The sequence below is a fragment of the Pseudonaja textilis genome, chromosome Z, assembly GCF_049901715.1.
Source record: "Pseudonaja textilis isolate UNSWEBS1 chromosome Z, rPseTex1.2, whole genome shotgun sequence".
Lineage (NCBI taxonomy): Eukaryota > Metazoa > Chordata > Lepidosauria > Squamata > Elapidae > Pseudonaja > Pseudonaja textilis.
Genome location: NC_142008.1, coordinates 118,521,328 through 118,532,373, shown reverse-complemented (window position 1 = coordinate 118,532,373; position 11,046 = coordinate 118,521,328). Strand labels below are relative to the sequence as shown.

General features: G+C 36.6%; 1 pseudogene; it reads right to left on the bottom strand.

The window, feature by feature from the left end:
• Positions 1–951: 951 nt before the first annotated feature.
• Positions 952–7,961, bottom strand: LOC113453423 (vomeronasal type-2 receptor 26-like; annotated as a pseudogene).
• Positions 7,962–11,046: the final 3,085 nt, after the last annotated feature.

Genomic DNA, 11,046 nt, shown 5'->3' with positions numbered 1-11,046 from the left:
TAGATCGGTGGATCGGGTCACATAAGAGGCGAGACGCGAAAGTGAACAGTCAGCTCTTTATTGTGACTTCAGAACAAGGACAGCTAAAGCGTGCAAGCCGCTTGGCTTTATACAGCCGGCCAGCGGCTCGGCGGCCAATGGCAGCGCTTTGAATCTCCCGCGATCGGCTCGGCCAATCGCGGTAGATTCTCAGTGCTCCAATCACAGGTGTTCAGTGAACCAATCGGGTTGTGGTCCGGATGGACCAATCAGAATGCAAGTTTACAAGAATGTTAATACAGAACACATTTATATTTGTTAGTTCCATCATCTCTGCAATAACAGATATGCTACCGGTTCCATCTGTGAGGGAGCTATAATTGGCAGATGGGCCTTTTGTGTCATGATACCACCTATGGAACATCCCCCCACCAAAGTGAGGCTGGCTTTATCCTTGTTGATTTTCCAGAAGTCCCTTAAAACCAGATCTTTTGTCATCAGGTCTGGGGGACCACTGATGGGATTCAAAAAAAATTACTACTGGTTCTGTGGGCATTGCTTGGTGGGTGTGGCGTGGCTTGGTGGGCATGACAGGGGAAGGATATTGTAAAATCCCCATTCCCTCTCCATCCCACTAACCTGATTTCCAGCTCCATTCTCCTGTTCAGGGCAACAAAAGAAGACCCAGGCAACCAGCTGGGACTCAGGAGGCAAAGAATAGATGGGGCGAGGCCAGTCAAAAGACAGAAACTAAAGGTTTATTGATTTTAATCAAATTTATATGCTACTTTCTCTTCAAATTATGTATGTAAATAAATTTTATCAAAATCATTTTTCCTGAAAACAGAAGAATGGACTATCTTGCACATTAAGAAACATACTTAACTGTATAATCTTCAAAGTTTGATTAAATGAAAATATGTATTCATGGATTACTTGGATACTCATATTCTTCATTTAAATAAGACAATATTATTGATAAATGATATTTACATGATTTGATTTCTTTTTATTAATTAATTGTTCTCTGTTGTTCAGTTCTGACCTCAGCAAAATGATGAAACATTTTTGGAAGAAAATACATCCCAATAAGGCAGCACTGGGGGACAAAATGGAGAAGATCTCTACAGCTACCATGGCTTTCCCTCTAGTGCTCTGGTAGGTTGCCACAAAGGACACCCACACACTACAAAAAGCCAACATACTGAAAGTAATAAATTTGGCTTCATTAAAGCTGTCAGGTAAATTACGGGTAAGAAATGCCACAACAAAGCTGGCAGTATCCAAGAAGCCCAGGTAGCCCAGGACACAATAAAACATGACAATGAAACCTTCATTGCATTGCAAAATCATGGTTTCCATAAGGGAATGGATGTCTAACTCAGGGAATGGAGGAAACTTTGCCAACCATGCAATACAGATGTTGGTTTGGAAAAGAGAGCAGGAAAGGACAATAAAAAGGCCCAATCTTTTTCCTACCCATTTCCTCATCTTGGAGCCTGGCTTGGGGGCCATGAAAGCCATAACCACAGTGAACGTTTTGGCCAAAATACAAGAAACAGCCACTGAAAAGACAATGACAAAAGTTGGTTGCTGAAGAAAACAGGTGACTTTCACTGGTTGACCAAGAAATAACAAGGAAGAAAGAAAGCAAAGCAGAAGTGCCATGAGGAGAATGTAGGTGAGGTCCCGATTGTTGGCTTTAACTATTAGAGTATCTTTGTATTTCATAAAAGTTCCGAGAATCAAGGCTGTTATCACAGAAAAAGCAACAGCAGCTGATGCCAAAGATATCCCTAAAGTTTCTTCAAAGGAAAGGAAACTCGTTGTTTTGTTCAGGCATCTATCTTGCTCCTTGCTTGGATACTGATTTTCAGGACATTTGAAACAATCTTCCATCTCTAGAGTAAAAGTAAAACAAGAAAAGTCAGATTTCTTTATTATTATTAAGTTCTGGAAATATAGAGAAAGCTGTCTCATAACTGGGTGGTTGCTTTGGTAAGACCACACTTGGAATATTGCATCCAGTTTTGGTTGCCACAATATAAAAAAGATATTATGATTCTAAAACACTGCAGAGAAAAACAACAAAGATGGTTATGGGACTGGAAAAGAAGAACTATAGATGACGTGATAACAGTGTTAATAACCCCCCCCACACACACACATACCTACTCCCTGTGTGCACCTTGGTCCTTCTTTCTCTCCATCCAGGTCAGTTTCATTTTAACTGAATTTTAAATTCAAGATTCTTATTTATTGTTTTAATGTTTTACAGAGTATATTTTAATTGTATTTTTGTAAGGTGCCTTGAGTTGCCTTTGGTGAGATGAATGGCATACAAATTCATTGAATAATTAGATAGCTGTATACATGTAGATAGATAGATAGATAGATAGATAGATAGATAGATAGATAGATAGATATAGATAGATAGATAGATAGATAGATAGATAGATAGATAGATAGATAGAAAGAGATAGGTAGACATAGATAGATGATAGATAGACAGACAGTTTTGCTTCTTTTATTCATTTCTCCATTGTTTTCATGTACTGAAAATTTAAATATACCATTTTTACCTGACAATATGTCTCAACAACTTCAGAGTAATTCATGTAGGGGAGAGCAACTTCTGTGATGCAGAAATAAAGTGGGACAACTTTATCTATTTCTTCAGTCCAGACCAGGAGTGCCCTTCTAAGCACAAGCAGAAACAAGCCCTTGTGCTAGGCTGGAGAAACAAAGCAGAGATCCTGAAGATCCAACTTTGTTCTTGTATTCCATCATAGGAATTTCTTTAAAAAAAAAAAACAGAGAGAAACTACCTGCCTCCTTCAACAGGTAGCTCTTTCATTCCATCTGTTTAATATCACAGGTAGTAACTTAACAACTGCAATTGAGGGAGCTAGGATTGTGGCCATTGAGAAAAGTGATCACAGTGGTCTCTTGCTTAAATGTTTTGCTCCATAACCAAAATTCTGGCTCCACTTTTGGTCATGTTGCAGGATCCAACCTGGGTTGTTCGCTGGTACCAAAGGTTTTGTCTTCCAAACTTTTGGACTCATGCTGGAGACCATCTTCAGGGAACTTTTCTCTAGCCTCCCTACCCTTCTCTCTAGCCTTCCCTCTAGCCTTCCCTCTAGCCTCTCTAGAAACATGTATATTTGCCTACATGTATATTATTTGAATTAAACCTCAAAAGAGCTATTCCTCTGACTTTTTTTTTAAAAAAAATAAGAACATGAAAACATGGGTTACCATTCATTCCTGACCTTCAGACTGGCAAAGATCACCTTTGGCATAGTCTAGATTGGTGGGTCTCAATCTTTTCTTCACCATGGACCTCCTTTTGAGCCATGGCCTATGGCCATGGACCACCAAGAATTAACTCAAGATTTAAACCATAACATTTATTCAAGCCTTTGTGGACCCTCTGTAATTATATTGTGGCCCCCCAGGGGTCCACACACTATAGGTTGAGAACCACAGGGCTAGCTAAATGCCCAGCCCATGATGATTTATTCATTATGATCCATACATTAGTTTTAAATCTCAGTCAACTGACCCATCTTGTCTGAAATCTTTCCTTCTGGACATGGAACACAGTCATAGCAGCAGAATTTTTCCCCTTCCATTCTTCTCTTCCAATATCCTGGGTGACAATATTCATTACAAAGAGAAATGGGAAGAGCCTCTAAATCACATGAACATTGTTTAATAAGAAGAGGACAGGCTTTGATTCTTTTATTCATCTGTAAATTATCTCTTTAAAAAGGGATATGGCTATATTAGTCTTTGAAATATTTTTTAATCTGACTTTTCACCCACAGTTAAGGAAGCTCTTGTAAATATGCACAAATTCTGCATACATAGTGTTTGATCATTTCATTTTCAAAATAGAAATATAATGTTGCACTAGGTGTCAAGCATTAGGGAAATCAAGAGATTCAGGCAGTTCAAAACTCTCTACAAACATCTGACCAACTAACAGTCAAGAGATATGAGCAGAAGATTAAAAAAAAAGGCATTCAAGGCAGGTTGGACTTATATCTTATTGTAGGGATTCATGACTTATCATGCATTTGACCCTTCCCTTGGGCTCAGCCTGACCATCTCCTAAACTAGGTCTGTATTATATAATTCTACTGAATGCTGATGAGATTACATGTAATAGGAAAATAGAAAATTCAGGTGAACAAAGTGACAACATCTTTTCAAAGTATGTTATTGATCCTACCTGGTTAAAGCTTTTATGCCATTCAATCTTATTTTTATTAAGGGTGAATTGGTATCCATCTGGAGCATTGGGATCTAATCTTCCAACTTTCACTTTCTTGAATGATTTGTTTGGAAAAGTGATCATGTTGATAATGTCAAATCCTTCTGTTACTTGCCTTTTGTCATTAAAAAAAACCTCTCTCTTTAACTGAGTTGTTAAAAGATATGCCTTGAAGAAATGGATGGAGCTTTTTTTTTTTAAAAAAAAAGAAACAAAGAAATGAAAGAATAGTGATGTGCAAACCAATTAACTATGTCATCCCAAAGAAGCTTTTTCAAAAGGCAACTGGTTTTTGTTTCTCCTTGAAGACATTTTGCTTCTCATCCAGGAAGCTTCTTCAGTTCTGATTGAAGCTTCTTCAGTTTTGATTGAATGGTGGGGAATGCAAAGATTTATATTTCTTGCAGTAATCTGGTCATAATGGCTCTCTGAGAGTCATTGTGGCTCTGAAGTAGAACTGAAGAAGTTTCTTGGATGAGAAGTGAAACGTCTTGAAAAAGTGAAAAAGTGCCTTTGGGACAACCATGACCAGAATGATTGAGAATCGCCATAGATAATGAACTAAGTTTCCAGATATTTAATATATATTTTGTCTATGAAAGACCAATGAGGTTGATATACAAAAAAAGGAAAATATGCAATATGACTTCATTTTTTGAGAGAGAGATATGTGCCTTCAAGTCAGTTTTGACAAGATTTTTGGACATAATTTGCTATCCTTTTCTACCTAGGCCTGAGAGAAAATAATTGGCAGACTCAGCTGGCTTTGTGCCTAAATTGGGATTAGAACTCCTGGTTTTTAGCTTGGTGTCATAGTCATTACACCTTATTAGCTCTTTCTTTAAACATTAAAATATTTGCAAATTTCATGCAGAGAACAAATTGTTAACCTACAAAGTATTATCACTGAAGATCTGTAAAATAATAGTGTGTGATGCTGAGGAGAAATATGGACACAATCTACTTGGTAGGGTTTGAGACTACGAAAGAATTGTGTATTGTTCATCACTGTTAGGTGATCAAAACATAATGATTCACATAAATCTTAGCACTTTGAACCAACCCAATCATTTTGTAGTACATTTTCCAATGAAGAAAAAAAAAAAGTGTTACATAGTGATATTACCTGCCAAGACTGGAGATCCTGAAGTTGAATGATTTTATCCAGTGTCATTTTTTGCCAGCTGGATCTCCTTGAAAGATGTAAAGAAAGAGCTATGGCATAGATACCATTATAGATACTATAACTGTGACCAGTCATTTGCATCTCAAAGAGAGGTCCAGGAAGACTGTCCAGCTTCTCCTCCCCAGTGCATTTTTCATTATCCATTGTTACCGATCCTGAATTAGGAAAGAAACAGTCAAATGCTTGCTCCCAAAACTCTTTTATGAATCCATCTCTGTGCCTCCAATAAGGTTTAATGTCCTGAAGAAATGTCCTGAGCCCCAGAAGATCCTTTGACTGAATTTGAAAGGAAATGGCCCCATCAAACAAGTGGAGGTCAAAGCCCTTCTGGATTCCTGTTAATATAAAATCCATTTGGCTTGTCATAATCCATACCTTTCTAAACGATGCCTTTTCTTTATTTTGGGGGTCTCAAAAAATATGAGAAATGTGAACCACACAAGAGTCAAAGTGTCTCCATACAAAATAAATGTACTTGTTTTATGATTGGCGAAGTGTTTATAAATTCTGGACATTGTGCCAAAAAAATTATCCAAGTTATCCAGATGGGGTATTCCAGGGATTTGTTGTATGAAGGCTGGACAGATTCCATTCTGGGAAAACATCAATTGCAGTTTCTGCAAAAATCGTTCGCCACTCTCATTCAGAAAAGCAAAGAGTCCAATCCGCGTCCATCCAAAATATTTAAGCAATTAGATAATCCCAATATATAAGGGACCCTCCTTTGGGGCCATAAAGTAAAGTTATAGAAACGTTATTTCTAGAAAAACTTTCTGAGGGATATGAACCATATTTGAGCTAAAAGAAAGTAGAAAGATTCCATATTTTATAGGCTCCTACAAAGGTGAGGGTGTCAAACTATTTTCCAAAGCATCTGAAGCAGAGGTGGGATCTTACTGGTTCGGTCTAGTTCTATAGAACAGGTAGCTCCAAAGAACAACTGACACTGAACCAGTTCATTGGGGTGAGGTTTTGGTCTTCTGTTTGGCCCACCCTCACACCCGGACTCTAGGCTGTCCTTTAGTGGTTGCATTTTCCTTCTCAGCTGCTTTGTGTGGCACAGCTGAGTGCCGTTCATCAGCTGGAGAAGATAAATCCTTGCTGGAGCCAGTAACGTGTATGCACATGCAACGCACATTTGACATCCCACTGATCCGAAGGCAAGATAAGAAACAATGGATGGAAACTAACCAAGGAGAGAAGCAACCTAGAACTAAGGAGATGTTTCCTGACAGGGAAGACAATCAACCAATGCAATAGCTTGTCTTCGGATATTGTCACTGGAAGTTTGCAAAAATGGATTGGACAGCTATTTGTCTGAAATAGCATAGGATCACCTGCTTGAGCAGGGAATCTTCCATGATGTGGTATGGATATATTATTGCTATTCTTTATGCTTATTGGAACAATTGAAGGAACTCGCCAGCAGAATGCAAAGTTAAATACATTGTTCTTGGAGTATCGATTTATTGATTTATGATTATATGATATAATTTCTGGAGTTCAGTCCAGGTGCTTGAAGATGGAAGAAATTCTACTTTTAAATTATTTTAAATCCTCTCTACTCATTACAGAATACCTTATGCCACCAGACTTGAAACCCTAGACCTAGAAAATCTAGAACTATGCCGCCTTCGGTCCGATCTAAGTATAGTATATAAAATCATACATTACAATGTCATACCTGTCAATGAATACTTCAGCTTCAACCATAACAATACAAGAGCAAACAATAGATACAAACTCAAGATTAGCTACACCAAACTTGATTGCAGATTCAGCAACAGAGTGGTCAATGTTCGAAATAGTCTACCTGACTCTGTGGTTTCTTCCCCAAACACCAAAACCTTTAACCTTAAACTGTCTACTATTGACCTCACCCCTTTCCTAAGAGGTCTGTAGGGGGCATGCATAAGCACACCAATGTGCCTACCATCCCTGTCCTATTGTTTCTTTTTATTTTTCTTATATGGATCCATTTCATGTATTTATAACTATGTTTATACTTATACCTGTTATCTTATGATCGCTTGACAAATCAAATAAATAAAATAAATAAATTATGTAAACTAATGAATTTTCAAATGCTCAAGTCTTGGTTGAAATTTGTTTATGAGGTTGTTATTTTGGGGAGTAAATTTAGGATTAGGGATCCCATGTACATTGCTTGAGCTTTGATTATTTACAAAGGAAAAAGAAAATTCTCTCTGTTTCCCAACCAACCTGAAGTATTTTGTAAAATTCTATAATGTCTGATATATGGGATGAAGTATCAGACTCAAGTCCTCCAAGGATGGCTATGGGGTTTTTAGAAGAGCCACATTTATAGTTTGGGAGAAATCTATTTGATTTGAAAAGTAAGTCCAAGGTGGTCCGATAGGTCATTCTGGCACTGCAGTAGCTGTCACAGATGTGGAAGCCAAGGGTAACATTGGGCAAGATTTGTGAATTTTCATTTATCTCCTTTACAGCAAAGACCAAAGAAAGTACATGCTGGTAGAACTTTGTGATCATGCTGCAAAGAAATAAAATGTTTGGAGAAGCAACCCTTCAGTAAGAAAATTGACTGAAGTCTCATTTCCCCTTTAATTTTAATTTGATTCAGAAAAATATTTTTTTATATTTCAAATTTAAGCATCACTCTTAACAATAGTCCAAATAGTTTAATGAAAATAAACTTTTTGTTATACATTTCATTATATTCAGCAAATTAAATACATACACATTTTATAAAGAACTAGCTCGATACCCATGCTTCGATACAAAACTATGTGGTCGGGCTTAGTTTTTAGGGAAGAAAATAAGGGTGGGGGGAATCTGCCTCTACCTACTAGCATCCATTGTTTTTCATCTGGCTAGTGTCCTGTCAGTGTGTAAGAGAGTTGAGGACTGTTTGGAAACTGAAACAGTATTTGCTGTGTGAGCAAAAAGGAGACAGAAGGAGCCTGGGCGTGGTTCAGCTCAACTGTTCTGTACTAAAGCTGCTTGGTGCTGTGAAACTAAACTCCTCTCCTCTGCTTTTGTTTTGCATTTGGAACAGAATTCTTTTCAAGTGGGGAGGGAGAGTACAACTCCTTAGCATCAGAGTGTGTTAATAATATACAAAATACTAATGCTCTGATGGTCATTTTGAAAAATCCTTTCTTAGTGAGCACCTAGAAGCCAAGAGGAAGATACATGCCAAATTTCGAGTTTGTAGGCTTTACGGCTCTGGAGATTTTGTGATGATGTGTTAGTGGTATTTCACTTTTATATATATAAGATTGGATTTTAAGGCCAAGATAGGTAGAAAAGATATAACTCTGTGATAAAGATAGATGTGAAGAGTTTCTGTTCCTAGGGAAAATATGCATATTTGTTTTCAAAGAAATGTTATCTAAAATTGCCAGTTCCTACATATTTTTTATTATCTTTCTAAAAATTGGGTTGGCTTAAATGGTTTTCCCTGTATGTATGATAGAGGGATATCATGGCTAAATGTTTTCCTTCTAGTAATACAAATCACAATGCAGAATAGAATATTGAATAATAGAGTCGGAAGGGACCTTGGAAGTCTTCTAGTCCAACCCCCTGCTCAAGCAGGAAACCCTATACCATTCCAGATAACTGGCTGCTCAGTCTCTTTTTTAAAGTGTACAATGATGAAGCACCCACAACTTCTGAAGGCAAGCCATTCTACTATTGGTTGAATCCCTATCCCTGATTTCTTAATGACCTAACTGATACTTAGCAATTCTAAAAACCTTATATTTTATATTATGCAATAGTGTATAATATTCAACTATTTTTAGTCGGCCACTTGAATAGTGATGAGTAGAATAATATTCTTGTGGGTGCTTACTTGTGGAACAAAGATGGAAAAGAAGAATCTGAAGTCTCATAAAAATCATTTAAAACAAATCAAGTGGAGGACTAGATTAGAGAGACAATGCACAGATACTTTACCTTATAGTCAGTTTACCTTATATGCATGAAGTATGAAATTTCTTCATGTTTAGCAATTGGAAGTTCTAAAACACTACCCATAATTAAATCTACACATTCATTATGTACATTTTTAAAACAAAAAAAGAATAAAGGTTCAAAATCTCACTTTGTCTGGAGTTAGACATTCTAGGAAAACTTGGGAAATAATAAGTAGATTGTGTAAGATCTTTATTCATCTTCTTTGAGCCTCTTGTTATTCATAGATACACAAGCTGTTATTTGTTATCTGTTTGTTATTTTTGCTGATCTCAGAGCAACTGACAAGAAGCAATGTAACATTAGACTCTTGCTTACTTTGGAATGTTAAACAGCTTTTGAGTTGGATATTCATCAAACAGCTGTTTGTTGAAAATGTATATGATTTGAGAAGTCATCCCACCAATGAGAATATCATCCGGATGGTACCATTCATATGGAACCAGAAAAGGATCTGCATGACACTTTAGAGTATTCACTGGATATATGTTAGATGAAAATATCAAAAGGAACAACATAGCAGCAGCAAAAAAAATCTTCTGAAAGTTGTATTCTCTGTATTAACTAAGACAGGTTACTAGACTCAGCATAGTGCCTTTTCTCAGCATTTTCTTAAGAGAAAACTATCAATTTTACTTTGGCAGAGATAAAGTTTGAGTACTGACTGACTGACTGAGATTTCCAAAACTCATGTCTTGCAGTTTTCTGGTAAAATGAAAAACAAATACCAGAAGAAATAAACCTGAATAGCTCGCTTGTCTCTTTTCCGAACACCCTATGGAACTGCGGTTAGTTTATAGCATATTTGGGGGTTTGTTCTCATCTTTAAATAAACCTCTGTAGCTTTGAGCAAGTAGACCAATTATATTGATTTGGACAATTCCAGGGAGAATTAATTATCTATTCAGCATTTTCACACTGAGTGTAAATTTGTCTACTTGGTAGCATGTCCTTTTATCTTTGTCAAATAATAGGTACCAGACAGCTGAAAACTTCTTTGAATAATTGAATAAAAATAATTATTTTACTCTGTTCAGAATGCAAAGAAATTTGAGGATATGGATTTTTATCTGAGAACACCAATCAATTCACATAGTTTCTCTTTATACCTACCATTCTGCCCTATTGACTCATTTAAATGGGATTGAAATAGATAAAGCAATTTCAGTTTTAACATTGCCAAAATATATTGGAATTAGATTAATGTCATATGTCAAAGAACTGTATGCATTAACTATGAGTATAGTATTTCTTGGTTCTGTTTAGAAACAGTTGTGGGATTCTAAACTATCTGTAACTGTACAATCCACTGTGTACTTAAAGTGTTGAAGGGACTCAAAGTGTTTACAATATCTCATCACTCAGATCTGATAGGGAGTGGGATCTGTATGTCATCTTCATACGAATGACACACTATAACATACCCCAAATCTCAATCCTGAATGAATCAACACAAATATTGGACAGACTTGGAAGCTCATATATTCATAAATTCTTTTGGTGTTCCATATGTTGTACAACGATGTGAAAAAGAGAATATGCCCTTTTTGAGTTCTATGGTTTTAAACATCAAGATATAGTAAAAATGATCTGGCCCTTAGCAGTTCTTAAAAGTAGATAAATAAAACCTCAGATG